General features: G+C 40.7%; 1 long non-coding RNA gene across 1 annotated transcript in view; it reads left to right on the forward strand.

The window, feature by feature from the left end:
- Positions 1-423: 423 nt before the first annotated feature.
- Positions 424-23,352, forward strand: part of LOC148645379 (uncharacterized) — a 35,027-nt gene continuing 12,098 nt past the window's right edge. Inside the window, exons 1-5 of the long non-coding RNA XR_015928554.1 lie at positions 424-1,936; positions 2,230-2,297; positions 3,417-3,518; positions 4,400-4,604; positions 11,944-16,110. This is a non-coding gene — a long non-coding RNA (uncharacterized LOC148645379). The remainder of the gene's footprint in view (positions 1,937-2,229; positions 2,298-3,416; positions 3,519-4,399; positions 4,605-11,943; positions 16,111-23,352) is intronic.

Below are 23,352 nucleotides of genomic sequence, written 5' to 3' on the forward strand. Positions count from 1 at the left end.
GAACCATAGCATCCTGGGCCGCGGCTCCACACCGATCTCAGCGACGGACCGGCTGTCGCGCTAATGACGCATCAGATCCGGATCCGTCGTAGTTAAGGGGCGTCATAAGAGTGACGTACGGCATGTCCAATCACCGCCGTTGGCTGGGAAAAGGCGGGACTTCCTTTTAGTTTGGGTGAGTGACACCGCTCCTAGCCAATCACCGCGGACTTCCGTGTTCTTCCACGGAAATACCGCCCTCACATTGAGTGACTCGGCTTTGAACCAATCAGCGCCGAGATTTCGGCAGGAGGCAGAACGGATACGGCTCTCGTCCAATTACAATTTCAATTATGGGACTTTACTGAATTACGGTGGGCGGTGACACTTCCGAGAAATGTCCACTGGGCGGCGACAGAGATACACGAGTCCACGGAGGTGAGTCTCAAAGCGCTATCGGAAAGCCTTGTTATTTTTTTTAATTTTTATTAAATATATAGAATTTACAAATACAAATACAACAAGAGGATCAGAGTCATATACAAGAGAAAAATAACGTAGCAGAAAAAAACATTTAACTATCAGAGGTAATTAAGTAATTATGTGATCAAATTGTATATTTTAAACGTATCATATTTTCTTTGCTTTAATATTTCTCAATTATTTATAAACTTTAGTTTCAACATGCATGCGTTCTCTGTAAAAAATAAAACACAGCACACAGTTTTTTACAAAAAAAAACGTTTTTCTTTTAACAACATTTCGAGTACCTCTGGCATTCATGAAAAAGACTTACACAAAAGCAAATAACTAACTCTAAGACTGTCTAAACTATTTAGTTTTTCAAAGAACCAGAACTATAACAGTCCTTAACACTTCGGAAAGCCTTGTTATGCGGGAAGAGGAATCTTTGGTGCATTTATTTGTTAGGTGTAGGTTTATGAAGCTGTTCTAGACGAAGATGAAAATATCGTTTGTATTTTTAAAAATTATTATACTTGCGCAACATAATTATTAACGGAATGGTGTGAGAGGAGACCATGTTTGAACAGTTTAAAACAGATGTAAAGACGTACTGTGTCTAGTTGTGAGAACGTTGAAGCATGGACGGACCCTATCTGCATTTACCTTGTTTAATCTTTTTTTCCATAAAATGTACATGTATTATTTCATGTACCCTGACAATACGATTGCTACGTTACGTTTTCTTGTAGTTTTTGGTCTCATAAAAAATACAAAAGACGCGAGTCGATTACGTCAAAATGTTGTCGTCCACAGGGCTTATGGGTAATGTAGTCTCTAGTTCACTAGGCTGCCCTGCCCACGTGTTTCGCTGATTTGATTGAACATTAGAATTAATTATAATAATACAATTTCAGCGTATTTATCGTCTCTTGTATTTCTATGTCTCTCTTCTGTGTTCCCTTGTGTGTATGTTTTCTTTTATTCACGTGTCTGCAGCGCTGGTTTATCGACTCGGCACATAAAGCAAACCCACTGTCCTCGTGTTTCTTTTAGCTCCCGTCTTGTTTGCAAACTTTTCTCCTGTGTTTATTTTACTTTGTCAATAAAACGTGGTTGCCGTGTCAACGGAGCTGTAAAAGTTGTTGAAACGGCGAGTCTCCGGTCGCGTCATGAACTGCATGTGGAGGTGAAAAGGTGAGAGACGCGGCGCAGCGGGTGGCAGCGCTGGGACCCTGGGCCTGTTTCTCTCTGGGAGCAACAGGAGGTGTGTGCGTGACTGCTCAGCTGCAGCAGGAGTCCAAGCGTGCACAGATTTCTTGTTGGGGTTTGTTGTTTGAAGTTTCTGTTTGTACGGAGGAAGCAGTTGTGCCATCGCGTGGTCCGAGTTATAGCACGGGACGAGAGCTCCCGAAGAGCGCCTGCCTCCTGCCCGATTCGACGGCTAAAATCATCACAGAACGAGAGGAGCCAACAGGAATGCAAGTCTCTTCCGGTGAGGAGCCTCCGACACAGCCCCCAGTACTGGGTGTGCAGAAAGAATCCTATTCTACAGTTTTGGTGTGAAATGGCCTCCAGTTCTTGTAACATGATGGGTTTCTCTGGACTGCAGTCCCAGTGCACTCCGCTTTGGAGATGCGGTGGTGTTTTCTACAATGGAAAACCCTTTGTTTGTACAGAATGGAAATGGCAGTCTGCATGTTTTAATAATCTAATGTGATCATGTACTACAGCTTAAACACTGAGCCAGGTGACGTTTGATTCTAAAAGATTTCTCTATCATTTCAGCGGCACCTTGTCTGCGGCAGCCCGGCAGCTCCTGCTCCCCTCCAGCTGAGACTCTTCCCTCTCCAGAGGTGGGTTAGTGCTCTCAGCTCATCTTCTCTCACACAGCTGCGGGGCAGAAACACTACTTCCACTGGGCAGAGAGCAGACGGGCAGTGGGAAGGGCAGCCCTGTGTTTGGGGATCAGGGCTGTCCCTGCTGAGGGATGCTTTCAGAGCCAAAGCAACTGGCGGGGTTATGAACTTTATGGTGTGATCCAAATAAGACTTAGAAAGACAGAGAATGAGAAAGAAATAGTGTTTCATGCATCTAATCAAAATAGACTCTTTCAGACAAAACAAATATTGAACAAAAACTTAGTTGCAACTCACACTGCACTACACTTTCTTCTAGGCTGACATGACCGATAGTTTGTGCTGTCTTCCTTTCAGTCTGCAGGGTGTGCATCTTTTTCCTCAGCTTCCTGCAGAAGGAATCGGTTTCTCCTGCCCTGGTTTCACTCCTTTATATCTCACAATCTTCTGCAGCTCCTGGAGGCTGACATTTTTGCTGTTTCTGAAAAATTGCTGACTGGCTCATCAGCACAATTGCCGATTCAAAATCCTTTACTCACATGTTGCCTTAGCCTCTGTATCACAGAGATGTGTGCTTTTCTGGGTTGGATAGATCGATAGTGTGCTTTTGCTCAGTTGCTCTGCTCAATGCGTGGTCTTTTAACTCCGGCTGGGTACGAGCACCTCACTCTCCACACGGCTTTCCAAGGCTCTGTCATCGTGTGTGAGGATATTGTGTAGCTCGTGAAACAGTTCCCCCATTTGAGCCCTGGATTTACTGGGTACTTGAATACCTGAGTCTTGCCGTCAGTCCTGATCACCTTGTTTTTGTTCTGCAAGGACAAGGCACCTCCCCAGCACTGAACACAGACTGATACTGGCGGGTTGATTGTGTTGTGGGAAAATGGGCTGTGGTGTGAGTTTGTGTCTGTGGGGGTGAGGTGTCCCCTGCAGCGCGAACAAACATGCAGACTCCACACAGACAGCACCCCTGGAATCAAACCCAGGGCCCCGGTGCTATGAGGCAGCGATGCTAAGCACTGTGCCGCGGTGTTGCCCCCTTTGAAAATGTCTGACTTCTGTTTAATTTGAGGTCACAAGCTTATAAATGGTCTCACAACGTTTGTCTCATCTCAGGTTTCTCTGACCAGTCCCAAGGACCTGTAGTCACTGACAGCTTCTGCAGTCTGACGGTTCATTTCAGTAGGCTGGAGGGATGGCGCAATTATCCTCAAATCAGTGAGTATTGTTTTGCTCTTGTAACATGAAACATCAAAGAGAAGTCAACAGACCATTCCGAGAAACTGTTCAGAATGGCCCGTGGTGATTTTCTGGGTCCTTTAGTAAGCTGACCGGGACTGTGTCATCGACACACTTTGTGAGAAGTCAGTCTATGTGTTTGCTCTTGTAATCGTTCGTGAACAAAGTGTGTAAGAGAGGGAGAAGATTCAGCCCTGGGGTGATCCAGTTTTCTATTTAACAACCTCAAACTGCAGGAGAGAAATGCTTCATTTCTAAGATGGAAATATAATCAGAAAGTATAATTAGCCATTTGTGTATATCATGTCCAAAAATATGTTTTGTATATAAAAAGAATTTAGTAGAGACATTTGCTTAATAAGCCAGTAGAAGTAATGTTGTTGTGATGCTGGTGTGATGGTGTTCTCCAAAAAACTGATACAAATGGACAGAGAGACAAAGTGAGAAAGAAAATGTATAAATAACAGACATATCTGTAGAATACAATACAGTGCTATAAAGTACAGTACCCTAGAGTGAAGATGGAAATCATTCATTCTAGTGCAGAATTAAGGCGCTTCCAAATGGAAAGAAGTCACATCTGAAACACATGAGGGCACGTCTCCAAACTATATCTAAATGTCCCAACATGAAAGCTGTGCGTAACTTGTCTTTATTTGCCTGTATAATGTACCCTGGTGATCTGCAATGTACTCTTGTGTGCATTGAATAGCATTTTTACTATTGCAATATAAATGATAAAGAAGAGAAAACACAATAAGGTCGAATTAATCAACAACGTGAGGCGACTCGCCAGTAAAGTAACTCTCCGGCGACGTCTGGAGTTCAATAACTCTCTGCCCTGCAATACGGTTTTCCAGGAGTCCGCAGTGCTTGACGAGCAGAGAGCGGAACCATAGCGTCCTGGGCCGCGGCTCCACACCGATCTCAGCGACGGACCGGCTGTCGCGCTAATCACGCATCAGATCCGGATCCGTTGTAGTTAAAGGACGTCATAAGAGTGACGCAGGGCTTGTCCAATCACCGCCGTTGGCTGGAAAAAGGCGGGACTTCTTTTTAATTTGGGTGAGTGATACCGCTCCTAGCCAATCTCCGCGGACTTCCGTGTTCTTCCATGAAAATACCGCCCTCACGTTGAGTGACTCGGCTCAGAACCAATCAGCGCCGAGATTTCGGCAGGAGGCGGGACGGATACGGCTCTCGTCCAATCACAATTTCAATTCCGGGACTTTACTGATTTACGACGGGCGGTGACACTTCCGAGAAATGTCCACTGGACGGCGACAGAGATATAAGAGTCAATTTTTTTTACATTTTTTATTTATGCTTAACAAAAGAACAAAAATATCGTCAGGGGTACATACTACTACATCAATTCAAGTTATGAAAAAAGATGAAACATTAAATAAAAATAATGTCCGCACCGCTTTCATATTTTTGCATTTCGAAATCTGCAAGTCTGCAAATACCTCTTTACTTCCGTTTTAAAATGCTCAAACACAGGGTACCTCCCAGACCACTTCATTTTATGTATGTGATAACGTGCCAGTATAATAATTAAATATATTACAAATGACATTTTTATATTGTTTTCACTGGGGCTGAAACTTAACATAATATATTTTTCAACAAAACAAATATCAATATTGGTCTCTTTTTTTAATATAATTCTGCAACTTAGTCCAGAACATTTTTACCCTGGGACATAACCAAAACAAATGCTGAATAATTTCAGGGCTATTTGTCATCTATATTAATTTTAAATCGTTGGGTAACAAGAGTTTTAACTGACTCTACAAGGTCCAACACCAAACAAATATTATTACATATACGTCTTCCTTTCATGAAACCTGATTGTGACTCATCAATAATTGAGTCAAGGCCTGTTTTCAGTCTCTCTGCACAAACAGAAGCAAGAATCTTTCCATCATTATTAATCAGAGTGATAGGCTGCCAATTATCTATCAACAAAAGATCTTTATCTGGTTTTGGAATTATGGTTATTAAGCCCTGAGTCATCGAGGTTGGTAAAACTCCCTTGTCAATTGATTCCTTAAACACCATTAGAAGAAATTTAGCCAAATCATCTCGAAAGGTTTTATAAAATTCAGTGGTAAGGCCATGATTACCAGGAGATTTGTTAACCTTGAGTTTATTAATAACTTTCTTAATTTCAAAGATGGATATCTCTTTATCACAGATGGCTTTTAACCCTTCGTCTATAGTTTTAAAGTCTTCTTTTAATGAGTTCAGAAAATCACACATTTTATCTGTAGAACATGCCTTACTAGTATATAACTTACCAAAGAAATCTGATACATATCATGAAATTTCTACAGGATTTTGAGTTTCATAGCTATCTATATTAAGTTTACTAAGAGATGTATAATCTCCATTCTTTTATTCCAAATTATAGGAGTATTTTGAGTTTTTTTCGCCTTCTTCCAACCATCGTCTCCTGGATCTAACAAAAGCTTCTTTTGCTTTTTCCATGTATAGTTCATCCAGTTCAGCTTGCAGTCCAAATAATTTACAAGCATCTGTTTGAGTAGTATTGCTGTCATCAGTAAGATCACAAATTGCCTTCATAACTTCCTTTTCCTTTATTTTATTAGAGCGTGCAGCTTCTTTACTTCTTTTTATAGCAATTCATCTGATCTTATACTTAATACATTTCCAGTTTTGGCTATATGAATTTGTTAATTGAGCTCGCCTCCAATATGCTTGTATAATTTCCTTTATGGAACAAGTAATAGGTTTATTCCATGCTGAAAAAAAGAAGAAAGAGAACACAACGTTTCGGCCGTGGAGCCTTCTTCAGGTGTGAGAGAGACAGGGCAGTAGGCAAAGGTAAAGTAGCGGGAGAACAAAGGTTGAGAGGGAGGAGGAGTGAGAGGCGGGAGCAGGGGACAGAAAGAGAGGCCAATCAAGAGGTGTGAAGTCAGAATGGGTGCAGAGAGGTGTGAAATGAAACTTCCAATGAATTGAGAAAATTTAAAAGAACAGTAGTCTGTCGTTAAGGGAAGGGAGAATGTGTGATCCTAGCTGCAGAATAATTTTAGTTTCGGTGGTCTTTCTGATGTATGAGTTCGGAAAACCACCTGAACTAATTTCCTTTATTTCCATTTTAAAGCTGTCATTTTCCAAAATCCTATTATTGAGTTTCCAATAAGTCTTAGGGACTTTATAATCCTCATTGTTACTCAAGTTAACAGAAGGATAAATTGCTTTATGGTCAGATAGTACTGATGGTTCAATAGAAACCTTGTTAATCTGTCCTTCTAATGCATTTGAACTCAACCAAAAATCTATTCTTGATTGTTTAGAGCTGTCCTTGTTACACCATGTGAACTCCTTTCCTGGATGTTTACATCTCTATATATCACTAATTCCTAAGCCTTGACATAACCTGTGCAACTCCATATCAGGAGGGGGAGATCTAGCAGGTACAGGGAATCTATCCAACTTGACATCAAAGACTGTGTGAAAATCACCCCCTAAAATAATGTCAAAATCCTGGAACTTGGCCTTCACCTTATTCACTACTTCTTCAACTTCAAGAAACAAGTCTCTGCTATATTGTTTTTTATTAAAAGCATATATATTCCCCAGCAAAAACATTTTCCCATTAAGAGCCACTACAAGAATTATCCATCTGCCCAAATGATGAACTCTACTACTAATAATTTAACCTTTAAATGTACCCTTTAATATCGCAACCCCCGCAGAATGATTACTACCAAATGATAACCAGACATCACTCCCCCATTGAGTCTTCCAAAACTTCAAATCCGAAGAACAAGCGTGCGTCTCTTGTAAAAAATAAAAATCTGCATTAAACCTCTTGCAGTACAAAAAAATAGCCTTTCGTTTTGTCAAATCACGAATACCCCTGACATTAATAGAACACAGCGATAACGACATATATAACCTTTAACAAGAAAAAACGTTTTGAATGAAAAACTGAGATACATGTAACTCGAGGGGTCCTTATTCCCTATGAAATACAAATAGCACAGGAGAGAAAAAAAAACAAGTTTACTTGTAAGAACTATGCCGATAATAACACACACACACACATATATATATATAGTTGTTATAATTCAACAATCATATAAATAAAATATAAACTATTTATAAAAGATCGTTAGAACGTCAGAGTAAGTCCCATGTAAACAGTCTTTTCTTTATTCCAGTTTTATTCCGGCTTCACTTCCACACCATCAGTGAAAGCCTTTCCACCCGCGAAGCAGGCTCTGCGCCCTCTCTCCCTGGCGCCTCTCACCCGGGGCCACAGCAGCCTGCGCGCCGCCGCGTCCAGCGCGCTCAGGTCCTCCGCGACCCGCAGGTCTTCGCTCGCCTCCGCAGCGCATCACGCGTCGATCTGCTGATGAACTGAATGATCGTGGTTCTCGGGTTTTTGCCCTGCTCCTTCCGCCCCAGCCTGTGGACAATGTCTACCTCTGTCTTAAATCGCTCCTTGAGCTCAGGAGCCACAGCCCCACAGATATTGATCACTGTGTCTTTAATGTCCTCCTCTGACTCCTCGGGAATGCCGTGTAGCCTCAGGTTCCATCTCCGGCGATACCTCTCCGCCTCGTTCAGCTTCTGCTCCAGCTCAGTTATTTTGTGTTCATTCGTTTTAACCACTTCCTTCACTGCTTTCTTATCTGATCTTAAGTCTCTCACCTCCAACGCGAAGTCCACTGACTTTTGTAAGGCACCGATTGTCACCGTGTTCTTTCGAAACAATGCCTCCAGATGATCTGCTCTCTCGTTAATCTTCCTGGAGAGAAGCACCACGATGTTATTCTGCAATTCCAGCAGAGACGGCTCGTCTTTCATCCTCTTCATGAGGGTTTTTTCCGGAGTGTAGGGCTCAATGTCGCAGTCGGAGTCGAGCAGCAGCTCCAGCTCTCCGGAGCTCCTCTCGCTGTCGAGGGCGCACGAGTGCTCGGCCTCGGGGGGCGCTCCGCCGCTCGCCCCTGCTGCAGGGCGCACCTGCCCTCCTGAAGGCCGCGGCATTTTCGAAACCTCCTTCTCTTTTCGCTTCATTCCACCAGTGCTTTTTTCAGAGATCGAATCCATCCTAAAATAACGGGGTTTTTTTTCAGTAGCTCAATTCAGAACAAAGAACAAAAAATCTTATCCAAGTTTTAACTTTTTTGGGGGGTTAGAAATAAAATTAAAACTCTCCAAAAATTGACATAAAGTTAGTAAAAAATCATAGACATCCAAATCAAAGCAAATGTTCTCCTTTCACCAATAGTTGAAGGGAAAAATTTTTCAGCGCTTTTTTTAAAAAGAATTTTTTATTAAATGTGTAAAGAATTTACAAATACAATCAGAGGATCAAATTAGGTACGAGAGAACAAACATAAACAGAAAAATAAACAGTTAACCGCCAGAGGTAATAAGTAAGTTATATGATTAAATTGTATTTTTTACATATATCATATGTTTTCCGTGCTTTATTATTTCTCACATTTTTAATAGAGTTTAAATAGTGTTTCAGCTCCACCTCAAAAGAACTAAAAGGGGGAGTATTATTAGACCATTTGGATTTATGGATGTGAAATTTACCAAGAATGATTAATAAATTGACTATAAATAAATGCTCTTTTTCCAAATTTTCTATTAAACAGTACAATAAAATATCAAAATCCTTCAATCTAAAAAACACTTTTAACTGCCTGCAAACAGAACTCTGTAAATCCGTCCAAAACAGCTTCACAAACCTACACCTCCCAAATAACTGCACCAAAGATTCCCTTTCAGCCCGACAAAAAACACACAGATCATCCTGCTCATGCTTAAATTTAAAGAGTACTCATTTCACTGGATAAAACTTATGAATGATTTTAAATGATATCTCTTTAACTTTATTTGTAATACAAAATCTATCATGAATTGTCCAAACTAACTTCTAGTTTATGTTTTCAAACATTGCATTCCAAAAAGACAAACAAGAAGGGATAAGATGGGGTTTACAAAGATTTCTAATATGAGTATTGTTACACTTCTTATCCTTTATTTCCACGCCATCCAAGAATAAATCAGTTGTAGGACCCACAACGAGGTCGGTCCTATTAACACTTTGATTTGCTTTTAATAAGCCCACTACACCTTCCGGAATGGCATCCAAAACTATTGCATATTCCTTAGGAGTAACGGGGAGCTGAAATCTCCAGGAATTCAGGATAAGTAAGCAATCTACCATCTTCATTCAACAGTTGAGCCACTAAATACATTTTGTTGTTAAACCAACTATGTAAAAATAAACTTTTATTTTTAAACTTAGTCTTTATTATTCCAAATATAATGTGTGTGGTGAGAAGTTGTGTTTGTATAATAAAGTCCAGTATAATGGTACTTGCTCATGAAAATGAGATAACTTAACTGGGATTTTCTTTATCTCAAAGTTACATTTTAACAAAAAGTCAAGATTCCCAACATTCTGAAAAATTATGTTTGGAATAAAATTCCAAATACTATTTTTATTATTAATAAATTTCCTAATCCAATTTATTTTAAAAGTTCTATTTGACATATAAAAGTCTATAACATTCAAGCCACCTTGGTTTTTTGGTTTACTCAGAAGGTGTTTCCTAATATAATGAGGTTTATTCTTTCAAATAAAGTTGTATAATAGTTTGTCAAACTCATCAATAAGATGCGAAGGAACATTCAGTGAAAGCGAGGCGTACACAAAGCGAGATAAACCCTCTGCTTTCGACACTAGAACCCGACCTGCCAACGATAGGTCCCTCATTAACCAAGACTGAAATCTGTTTTTAGTTTTATCTAAAATAGGCGTAAAATTCAATTTACATCTTTCATCTTGGTCTTTACAGACTATAATACCCAAATAACGAACCACTTTCTTCACAGGTATATTCACTATTGCATCTAAATTAGAATCCTTCAGAGAAAACAGTTCACATTTGTCAATATTCAGAGACAATCCTGAGACTGATGAGAACACATTTAAAACCTCAGTTGCTTTAGAGACCTCTTTACTATTCTTTAGAAAAATAGTAGTATCGTCTGCTAGTTGACAAATCTTAATTTCCCTTCCCAAGATACTAATGCCTTCCGTAATGCTATTATTAATATGAAGAGTCAAAGTCTGAGTTACTAATAAAAAGAGAAAAGGAGATGTTGGACATCCCTGCCTAATACCTCTGCCAATTTCAAATCTCGGAGATGTACCATTATGTAATCTGACTGAGCTATTACACCCATTATAAAGAGTCTTAACAACATTCTGAAAATATTCACCAAAACCAAAAAATTCTAAACACTTAAAAAATGTATGCTCTACTGTATCAAAAGCTTTATAAAAGTCCACAAATAAAATATAACTATCATCTTCTATAAGATCACTGTAATCTATCAGATCCAGAATTAAACGGATATTATTGCAAATATGCCTGCCTTTCATAAAACCAGATTGTGTCTCATCAATAATCTGATCCAACCCTTTCTTTAATCTATTCGCATTTATCAAAGCTAATAATTTTGCATCATTATTCAACAAAATTATGGGTCTCCAATTTTCTAATATTAGCTTATCTTGTCAGGTTTGGGAATAAGTGAAATCAATCCCTGTTTCAGAAAAGGTGGCATTTCTTTTTTTTGTATAGCTTCTTCAAAAACACCAAATAAAAAATCAATTAACAAATCTTGAAAAAAATTATAAAATTAAACAGTAATTCCCAGGGGATTTATTGTCTTTTAATTTATCAATGTTTATCTTTATTTCGTTCGTAGTCATTTGTTGATCACATTGTATATGGAATTCCCTTATCTATAAATCTAGCGTTTGTCCTTATGGAATGCAAAAATACATCCATATCCGTCCTGTTCTGTCTTGCCGAGTATAAAGTTTTGTAAAAATCCGTAACATATAAAGCTATATCTTTGGGATTATCTGTAATACTGCCATTAATTTTTAACTTGTCAATCAATTTATATTCTAAATTTCTTTTTTCTAAATTATAAAAATATTTAGTATTTTTTTCCCCTTCTTCCATCCACCTTCTTCTTGATTGTATAAATGCACCTTTAGCTTTTTCTTCATAAATCTGATCTAATTGCAATTGCAAAAGATTCAATTTTTCTTTTTCTTCCTGACTGTAATCAGTAATCTGAGTTAATTCGATTTTATCTTTAATAAGAGTATCTTCTTTATTTCTTTTTGACATAACTAGGATTTTGCTCCTTTTAATAGCTTACTCCCTAATTTTATACTTCATAAATTCCCAATAACTGCCGAAAGAATTGTTCTGTAATGCCTTTCTATAACAATCTTTAATAATTAAGTTAGCATCCTTTACAAATTGGTCATCTTCCAAAAGAGTTTTGTTAAATTTCCAGTAACTAAATTTTTTGTCTTTTACAGATCCAGATGTATAAATCGACAAAAAGATACCTTTATGATCCGTCAAAACTGCAGGACTCATATAGACATCAGTAGTGAAATTCTCCAATTCTTTCTGCATCGTTCACTTTCACTTCAAGTTCTTTAATATGTTTTTCCTGTTCGGTATTCACTCGTTTAAGATCTTTTACTTCACTCTTTAAGTCTTCAACCTCTTTGAACACAAAGTCTATGGACTTTTTAAGACCATCAATTCCGACTGAATTAAATCGATCATTTCCTTCAGCTCACCCATGCTCTGTGCCATCATGTTGAAGATGTTGGTCTGGAGCTCCTCCAGTGTCAGGTCGCCCCTTCCTCTCTTGGCTGCCGGGGTTTTCACAGGTGTGCTGGGCAGGGACTCCAGCTCTTCCTCCAGCTGCTTCACTCTTCTCTTTCGTTGCCATCGATTTTCTTGTAGTACCATATATATATGACTGAGGTATCTTAGACTTCTCCTTCGAAGACCCAGGACTCTCTTTTCTTTTCCCAGTGTTACTCGTATCGAAATTCTTAAACCTAAAAAAAATCTTTTTTTTTTTAATAATAACTGAAGTTTAAACAACTAGTGTTAAGTCCTTATTTTTCTGTAGTCAAAAAAAGCAAAAATTAACATTCAGGTCATGAAAAACTCAAAAAAACTCCTCAACCACTAAACTTTACCTCCCACCTGAACGCCATCTTGAACGCCCTCTCCGTACTGTGTCTTTTCCCAGTACTACTCATATCGAAATTCTTCAACCTCAAAAATAACTTTTTTTTTTTCAATTATAACCGAAGTTTAAACAACTAGTGTTAAGTCCTTATTTTTCTGTAGTCAAAAAAGCAAACAAATGATATTCAGGTCATGAAAAACTCAAGAAACTCCTCAGCCTCTGAACTTTACCTCCCACCTGAATGCCATCTTGAACGCTCACCCCGAGACACAAGTCTATGGCGGTGAGTCTCAAAGCGCTGTCGAAGACTTGTTGTGCAGAGATTGAAAATCAATACAGATAAGTATGACTTTTCTGAAAGCAGCCCTGAAACGTAACATGTATTTTGGCTATATTGTGTTGTAAAAACATTCTGGACTGATTTGCATATGTATATAAAGAAAGAGGCTAAAATTAACCTTACTTTAATGAAACAGATGGTATGTTAATTTTTAATCCCATTGAAAGTAACATGAAAATATCTTTTTAATTGACTTAATTATTATACGTGCACGTTTTTATATATATGAAGTGAAATTATCTGGGAAGAGTCATGTTAGAACATTTTAAATAGATGTAAAAGTGTATTTACAGACTATATCAGCCCTTATCTTTATCAACCTGGTTTAATTTTTTTTCAGAAGTGTACATATATTATACTATGTACCCCTGATGACATTATTGATTTGCTATATATACTCTTGTTTTGTATCGTATCTATTTGTATTGCTACAATACAAAAGTTAAAAAAGAACTGCACTTCCGAGAAATGTCCACTGGGCGGCGACAGAGATACACGAGTCTATGGCGGCGAAACTTAAAGCGCCTCCTTACAGACCCTTGCTGTGCAGATTGAAAATCAATACAGATGGTAACTGTGACTTTTGTGACAGCAACTCTGAAAGCTTATGTAAAGAAGGAAACTATATTGACATTACTTTTAAAGAAGTAAAATCATGCTACATTAAAACCCATTGAAAGTAATATGAAAATATCGTTTGTATTTAAAAAAAAGATTATACTTCCACGATATAATAATTAACGAAATGCTGTGGGAGGAGACCCATGTTTAAACACTTTAAAACGGATGTAAATGCGTCTGTACAGACAATTTGAAACATGTACGCACCTTATCTGCTTTTGTTTACTATTAAACAAGATTACTTGTTTAATCTTTTTGCATAACAAGTACATGTATTATTGTATGTACCCCTGACTATACTCTGTTATATGTATTCTTGTTTTTATGGCATGTATTGTTATAATTAAAAAGAAAAAAGACGCGAATTGATTGCGTCAAAAGGAAGTCGCCCACAGGGCTTGTGGGAGATGTAGTCTCTCAAGTGCTCTATAGCGCACTACAGAACACATGCGCTGCCCACGCGTTCCGCAGATTTGATTGAGCATCAGAATTAATTATACAATTTCAGCGTAGTTATCGTGTCGCGGATTTCTATGTCTCTCTTACAAGACGGACTCGGGAGGAGCTGTTTCTTGCTCTCCGGAGTGAAGCTGCTCTGGGAAGAGACGAGCAAATCTTCAGACTCTTTGTAAATGAGACATCATGACAGCTGCGCCGACCTGTTTGTGTAAAGAGCAGGAGTATTGTGTCCCCCTGATTGTGTTATGTGTACTCTAGTGTGTATTTTTCTTTCTGTTTTCTGTTCTGTTTATTTCACAAGACGGACCCGGGCAGCAGCCTGTGTCTGCAGCGCTCATCCTGCCTGCATGTTTGCAAACTTTTCTCCTGTGTTTATTTTACTTTGTTAAATAAAACGTGGTTGCCGGGGAAACGGTGCTGCAGAAGTTGTTGCGATCTGACCTCCAGCAGATAAACAGATGGCTTTTTTAATCTAATCAGCGAGCAAAGCAGAAACGTTAGTCTAAAAAGCGCTGGCTGGAGTATTTTGTGGACATTATGCAGAAGAAAAGGAAGAAACGGTGAGTCGCAGGCTGTCGGTAAATATCAGCGCTGGACACCAGACTCACACCGCTGGGCTCACTGCACCATGAGCGAGTCCGTCGGCGCCTCCTCCTGCTGGGGTGTGTTACTGCAGGAGTGAGGAGTCTCCGGTCTCCGGACGCGTCATGATCTGCATGTGAGGTGGAAAGGTGAGAGGTGGCGGCGCAGTGGGTGGCAGCGCTGGGACTAAATGTCTGGAAGAGGCGGTAATTTGTGATTTTAAATGAACTGATAGATGACCAAACCACTCTGTAATACCATATCTAATAATGCTCTCGATTACAGCACGGTACAAGAGTAGCATTACTTCTTGTCGAACCCCAAGCACTCTTAGTCTTCACAGAGAATGTAAACGCTGCTGAACTTTGGAGCAAACACTCTCAACACGAGTAGTCCAGCAACAGGTTACTGCCTATGTGTACACCTAAGTACTTATAGGAATCAACCTGAGTGACAAATTCATTGTGCATTACTACATGTGTGTGATCACCAACTGCTCTGGGATCAAAAACTATTTCGTTTGTTTGTTTAACATTGAGAATTAGGCTATTGTTGTCACGCCATTGCACAAACCTTTGGATTTCTGACATGTATACAGATAAGCTGCTACCTCTATGCATTAACTGGCGATGCTGTTCAAGACAGCTGTATTGTCTGAGAATTTGAAAATGAAGATGCTTTGACTACTGCTTGTACAATCATTTGTATAAAGTGTGAACAGCACTGGAGAGCTCACACAGCCCTGAGGGGCACCTGTGCTCATAGATCGTGACGTGGAAAGAGTTTTGTTGAGCCTGACATACTGTGTACGATTTGTTAAAAATGAATGGTACCATCGCATAATGTTATGGTTAACAGAGTTAGTGTGTGTTGAATGTATTGTCTGTTTAGGATTCTGTAGCATTCCAGTTGGGAGGATGTTTTTACAGAACTCTGTGCGTGGAGTATCTACAGGTTGTTTGTCCCATTTAGTGTCATCTTGCTCAGTGAAGGGATCCCACATTTCCCTGCTGCATAGGGCAAAGGGTTTGATTGCACTTTTAATATTCAGAGCCAATTGTATTGGGGGATTGATGTTGTAGAGCCTCCTTTCACTGGCATGGAAAGCCCTGTGTGCCTGCTCCTTCAGTGACTTCACTGCCAGGAAAACCCCCAGATGAACTGATATTTCATCTGATGCTGAGGTTCCTGTAACTCAACACAAAATTGAACACGGCGAGTTATGAGTTTGTGAAGAAGTAACAGCGGTACAATGTCAAACAGGAAGTTATCCTGCAGGAAAGAATGAACTGAATCTCGTGATATTCAAGCACGCAGTGTGACATCCACTGTCTATTCAAATCTACTCTGCAAGTCTTACAATACTTTTTCATATACCGTCTCCTGGTTATTGTTTTGTGAGTGCTTGAACTGTTTCTCAGTAGAAATAAGACCGATAACTCACTGCTTCAGGATGCACACTATCGTCGATGAAACCTGTGGTGTAAGCAAGTGAAGAGAGATGGATCCTTCTAAAACAAAGAGGCCATCGGGAGGGCAGAAACACTCTGCAACAGGTAATAATAATAATAATAATAATTGCTTACACTTATATAGCGCTTTACTGGACACTCCACTCAAAGCGCTTTACAGGTAATGGGGTCTCCCCTCCACCACCACCAATGTGCAGCATCCACCTGGATGATGCGACGGCAGCCATAGTGCGCCAGAACGCTCACCACACATCAGCTATTAGTGGGGAGGAGAGCAGAGAGTAATGAAGCCAATTCATAGATGGGGATTATTAGGAGGCCATGATTGGTTAAGGCCAATGGGAAATTTGGCCAGGACGCCGGGGTTACACCCCTACTCTTTTCGAGAAACGCCCTGGGATTTTTAACGACCACAGAGAGTCAGGACCTCGGTTTTACGTCTCATCCGAAGGACGGCACCTGTTTACAGTATAGTGTCCCCATCACTATACTGGGGCATTAGGACCCACGTGGACCACAGGGTGAGCGCCCCCTGCTGGCCCCACTAACACCTCTTCCAGCAGCAACCTTAGTTTTTCCCGGGAGGTCTCCCATCCAGGTACTGACCAGGCTCACACCTGCTTAGCTTCAGTGGGTTGCCAGTTGTGAGGTAGGAGCTGTGGAGCCGTGATTCCCCCGAGCCAGAGCCCTCGTCCTCCTTCGACAGCGAACTGAGCTCCAGCGACTGGAGCAGCTACCTTCCGTCGTGGGACCTCCTGCAGATTGGGAACGGGTAAGGCAATTCGACACGAGCCCACTCCTCTTCCCACTGCCTACGCTCCTATAACAAATAGTTTCAGGGTGTTCAGGATAAAGAGATTACAGGTGTTCCCAATTGGCTGAGGATACAACTGTCTCTCTGAGAAAGCACACAGAGGTGGACAAAGCAATTAAATGTATTTACAAGTCATTTCCTCTGTATCTGGTCTTTCTTTACATATCAGAAAAGTGAACTGGTGGCTGTTGGAAAGTGTCTGCTCCATACGTAATATACATGTAAAAGATGTGATTAAATATCTTGGTATTAAGATTTTAAAAAATCCAAAAAGAGATTTGATTTGATGTTCTTTACCAACGTAAAATAAAAAAAAAATATTCATGGTTGTTATTTGTCAAACACAGGCAGAAGGAGGCCTAAATGCTACAGGATTTAGAGCATCTAATACTGATACCGACAGAGTATTATTTACAAAATTAAGCAAAGTAGGTGGTGTATGTTTCCCCTAATTCAATCATTCAGGAACTAGCGGGTATAGACTTTTTACTTGAATGTCATTTGGATGCTGGAAACCCCCCCAAAACGTGCCAGCGTCCATGAAGAAGTTCCCCTCACGTGGTCTCTTATAGATAAACATACCTCCCATTGATATCATCATCTAGAATACAGAGAAAATATAAACCCGTGCTTTGAAAAGTGGGTTTAAAATAGTATAAGCGGGGTCAACAAATTAACTGGTATGGATGATGAAATGTAGAATCCAGAAGATTTTTTGAATAGATATAATGTTTGTTATAAGTCTGATAACAATCCGTCGTAACCAGAGCTACTCCTAGAGAGGTATTGATGCTTTTAAGAAACTAACAGTAGCCCATCAGAAACTATGGAAGAATTTACAACCTTTATTAGACTACAAGGAAAACAATTTAGTTCTACTTGTACTAATACTTAAGATCCCTCTTGCAATCTCACAATATCTTGTCAAACTATTTTGGAGCACCTCTTTGGGGAAACTGAGTGGAATAAAACATGACTATTGTCAAACACATTTTGTATGAAAAATAAGGTTAAGGCGTCATTACAAAATTGTACATTGAATCGACCCGGTAAAGATACATAGTGTGCAGAGATTTAAAAGTAATATAGATGATAATTGTCTTTTTCAAAGCAGCCCAGAAACCTTACGTTTGTTTTTGTTTTGTCCTGTTATTAAAACACTGAATTGATCGGCACAATTGTGTAAAGAAGGTTTCTAATTCGGACATTTATTGGTGAGAAATAGATGTTATTTTACTGCTCAATACTGCTGAACCGAATATAACATATAATTTATCACTGGCTTAATCATTATACTTGCTCGTTATTATATGTGTAAATAGCCTAAAGATAAGAAATAATCGAAATGGAATCATTAGACCGTATGTCGTAGTAGCAGAGTGTACTTCTCGCCTAATTGATGTGGTCGAGCAACACCACAATCGCCTTACAATACGTCCGTTCTGTTGCTCTGACTTTCAGTTTCGGCAGTGGAATGGATTCCAGGGCAAACCCGTTCTCGTTTGATTATCCGTGTGAAATCTCGCCCAATATAACAGCAGTAAAATAACATCTATTTCGCACCAATAAATGTCAGAATGCACTGAAATGATCGTTACTATTTCTTCATTACGATCTCGTTATCGAAGCCTTTTCTTTTCTTGGTAGAAGTAAGGCGCTTCCAAATGGAAAGAAGTCACATCTGAAACACATGAGGGCACGTCTCCAAACTATTTCTAAATGTCCCAACATGAAAGCTGTGCTTACCTAGTCTGTATTTGCCTGTATAATGTACCCCGGTGATCTGTAATGTACTCTTGTGTGCATTAAATAGCATTTTGACTATTGCAATATAAATGTTAAAGAAGAGAAAACACAATAAGGTCGAATTAATCAACGACGCGAGGCGACTCGCCAGTAAAGTAACGCTCCGGCGACGTCTGGAGTTCAATAACTCTCTGCCCTGCAATACGGTTTTCCGGGAGTCCGCAGTGCTTGACGAGCAGAGAGCGGAACCATAGCATCCTGGGCCGCGGCTCCACACCGATCTCAGCGACGGACCGGCTGTCGCGCTAATCACGCATCAGATCCGGATCCGTCGTGGTTAAGTGACGTCATAAGAGTGACGCACGGCGTGTCCAATCACCGCCGTTGGCTGGAAAAAGGCGGGACTTCCTTTTAGTTTGGGTGAGTGACACCGCTCCTAGCCAATCACCGCGGACTTCCGTGTTCTTACACGGAAATACCGCCCCCACCTTGAGTGACTCGGCTCATAACCAATCAGTGCCGAGTTTCGGCAGGAGGCGGGATGGATACGGCTCTCGTCCAATCAGAATTTCTATTCCGGGACTGTACTGAATTACGGCGGGCGGTGACACTTCCGAGAAATGGCCACTGGGTGGCGACAGAGATACACGAGTCTATGGCGGTGAGTCTCAAAGCGCTGTCGAAGACTTGTTGTGCAGATATTGAAATTTTTTTTTCAGGAGTGTAAATATTTTATACTATCTATGTACCCCTGATGACATTATTGATTTGCTATATATACTCTTGTTTTGTATCGTATCTATTTTAATTGCTACAAGAGTTCAAAAAGAACTGCACTTTCGACAGAGATACACGAGTCTATGGCGGCGAATCTTGAAGCGCCTCCTTACAGATCGTCGTTGTGCAGAGATTGAAAATCAAAACAGATGGTAACTGTGACTTTTGTGACAGCAACTCTGAAAGCTAATGTAAAGAAGGAAACTAATATTGACATTACTTTTAAAGAAGTAACATCATGCAACATTTAAATCCATTGAAAGTAATATGAAAATGTCGTTTGTATTTAAAAAAATATGATACTTCCACGATATAATAACTAACGAAATGCTGTGGGAGGAGACCCATGTTTAAACACTTTAAAACGGATGTAAATGCGTTTGTACAGACAATTTGAAACATGTACGGACCTTATCTGCTTTTGTTTACTATTAAACAAGATTACTTGTTTAATCTTTTTGCATTACATGTACATGTATTATCGTATCTACCCCTGACTATACTCTATGTTATATGTATTCTTGTTTTTATGGCATGTATTGTTGTTCTAATTAAAAAGAAAAAAGACGCGAATCGATGACGTCAAAAGGAAGTCGCCCACAGGGCTTGTGGGAGATGTAGTCTCTCTAGTGCTCTATAGCGCACTACAGAACACGTGCGCTGCCCACGCGTTCCGCAGATTTGATTGAGCATCAGAATGAATTATACAATTTCAGCGTATTAATCGTGTCGCGGATTTCTGTGTCTCTCTTACAAGACGGACTCGGCAGGAGCTGTTTCTTGCTCTCCGGAGTGAAGCTGCTCTGGGAAGAGACGAGCAAATCTTCAGACTCTTTGTAAATGAGACATCATGACAGCTGCGCCGACCTGTTTGTGTAAAGAGCAGGAGTATTGTGTCCCCCTGATTGTGTTATGTGTACTCTAGTGTGTATTTTTCTTTCTGTTTTCTGTTCTGTTTATTTCACAAGACGGACCCGGGCAGCAGCCTGTGTCTGCAGCGCTCATCCTGCCTGCATGTTTGCAAACTTTTCTCCTGTGTTTATTTTACTTTGTTAAATAAAACGTGGTTGCCGGGGAAACGGTGCTGCAGAAGTTGTTGCGATCTGACCTCCAGCAGATAAACAGACGGCTTTTTTAATCTAATCAGCGAGCAAAGCAGAAACGTTAGTCTAGAAAGCGCCAGCTGGAGTATTTTGTGGACATTATGCGGAAGAAAAGGAAGAAACGGTGACAAGCAGGCTGTGGGACAGGACTATCAGGGACACATCAGCGCTGGGCTCACTGGACCATGAGCGAGTCCTGCTGGGTGTGTTACTGCAGGAGTGAGGAGTCTCCGGTCTCCGGTCGAGACCTGCATGTCTCCTGGATGTGGAGGTGAAAAGGTTAGAGACGAGATGGGTTCCAGCACTGAGACCCTGGATTTAATTCCTGGGGTGCTGTCTGTGTGGAGTTTGCATGCTCTGCCCCTGTTCTCGTGGGTCTGGTTTCCTGGGGGTGCTGTGAGTGTGTGGAGTTTGCATGCTCTGCTTATGTTCTTGTGGGTCCTGTTTCCTTGGGTGCTTTGTGTGTGGAGTTTGCATGCTCTGCTTATGTTCTCGTGCGTCCGAGTTCCTTGGGTGCTGTGTGTGTGGAGTTTGCATGCTCTGCTTATGTTCTCGTGCGTCCGAGTTCCTTGGGTGCTGTGTGTGTGGAGTTTGCATGCTCTGCTTATGTTCTCGTGGGTCCGGATTTCTGGGGTGCTGACTATAGCAATGACCTCCTTCCTCTACAGATTTTTTTTTTATTCCGGTAGGATCATCTGCAGACTTGATTCATTTCACAGAGTCAGCAGTAGATACACAGTTGTTAGCATAGGAGGAGTACAGAAGAAGTGACAGCAGTGCTGGGGACCCCGGTATCTCTTCCACTGAGGACCCTCTGGCACAACCAGAGGTGTGAAATTGCCTCCATTCTTTGTAAACTTACAGGTTTCTCTGGACTGCAGCCTGTATCACAGAGATGTGTGCTTTTCTGGGTTGGATAGATCGATAGTGTGCTTTTGCTCAGTTGCTCTGCTCAATGCGTGGTCTTTTAACTCCGGCTGGGTACGAGCACCTCACTCTCCACACGGCTTTCCAAGGCTCTGTCATCGTGTGTGAGGATATTGTGTAGCTCGTGAAACAGTTCCCCCATTTGAGCCCTGGATTTACTGGGTACTTGAATACCTGAATCTTGCCGTCAGTCCTGATCACCTTGTTTTTGTTCTGCAAGGACAAGGCACCTCCCCAGCACTGAACACAAACTGATACTGGCGGGTTGATTGTGTTGTGGGAAAATGGGCTGTGGTGTGAGCTTGTGTCTGTGGGGGTGAGGTGTCCCCTGCAGCGCGAACAAACATGCAGACTCCACACAGACAGGACCCCTGGAATCAAACCCAGGGCCCCGGTGCTATGAGGCAGCGATGCTAAGCACTGTGCCGCGGTGTTGCCCCCTTTGAAAATGTCTGACTTCTGTTTAATTTGAGGTCACAAGCTTATAAATGGTCTCACAACGTTTGTCTCATCTCGGGTTTCTCTGACCAGTCCCAAGGACCTGTAGTCACTGACAGCTTCTGCAGTCTGACGGTTCATTTCAGTAGGCTGGAGGGATGGCGCAATTATCCTCAAATCAGTGAGTATTGTTTTGCTCTTGTAACATGAAACATCAAAGAGAAGTCAACAGACCATTCCGAGAAACTGTTCAGAATGGCCCGTGGTGATTTTCTGGGTCCTTTAGTAAGCTGACCGGGACTGTGTCATCGACACACTTTGTGAGAAGTCAGTCTATGTGTTTGCTCTTGTAATCGTTCGTGAACAAAGTGTGTAAGAGAGGGAGAAGATTCAGCCCTGGGGTGATCCAGTTTTCTATTTAACAACCTCAAACTGCGGGAGAGAAATGCTTCATTTCTAAGATGGAAATATTATCAGAAGGTATAATTAGCCATTTGTGTATATCATGTCCAAAAATATGTTTTCTATATGAAAATAATTTAGTAGAGACATTTGCTTAATAAGGCAGTAGAATAAATGTTGTGATGCTGGTGTGATGGTGCTCTCCAAAAAACTGATACAAATGGACAGAGAGACAAAGTGAGAAAGAAAATGTATACATAACAGACATATATGCTGAATACAATACAGTGCTACAAAGCACAGTACCCTAGAGTGAAGATGGAAATCATTCATTCTAGTGCAGAAGAAGTGAATCTGCTCGCAATGGTTTTCCTGTACAAATGGAAAACGTTGTGAATTCTACATAATTCACAGGAAACAAAATAAACAACTCATTCACTCACCTGCTGTCCGTGAGCGTCTCTGCTCAAATTTGATTTTTTTTCAAGAGCACCGTGACCCAGAGCTCAGTAATCGTTTCGCTACTGAAGATCATTCAGTTTTTAATGCTTTTCATTTTAACTTCCTACTTGTTAGTATTTCCTCTTAGATGAGAATATTCTCTTCGGCGTGTCTTTACAACTCTTCTCTTATTGCTCCTCTTGTCAGTAATCCGGTGTGAAAGCTCTCTCTGTCGGAATCAATGTCTTACCTCTCCGTCTTGTGTTTCAGGTCTCCTCTGGCTGCTGACCCTGCCGTCGGGACAGAACACATCCCGCACTGACCACACTGCTGGGTTTACTGTACGTGACAATAAAGAGCTTGAGCAACACATCTAATGTGATCTCTGTACGCTTCCCGTGGAGCAGAGATGATAAGGTCTGTGTCCGTTCCCGAGTCTTTGCGAGAGGCCTGTTTAGTCCCTCACTGAAATGATTTTAGATGCCTGTGAGTCGTGCCCACTGACAAATGAAATAGTGCAGCATAATGAGACTTCAAGCAAAGATCTCATTAGCCCCTTCTGTGAATCGGTGTCTCGCAAGAGATCTTCCATCTCTTAGAAAGTTTCACAGCT

The sequence above is a fragment of the Lepisosteus platostomus genome, chromosome 19 (genome assembly GCF_059453375.1).
Source record: "Lepisosteus platostomus isolate fLepPlt1 chromosome 19, fLepPlt1.hap1, whole genome shotgun sequence".
Taxonomy (NCBI): domain Eukaryota; kingdom Metazoa; phylum Chordata; class Actinopteri; order Semionotiformes; family Lepisosteidae; genus Lepisosteus; species Lepisosteus platostomus.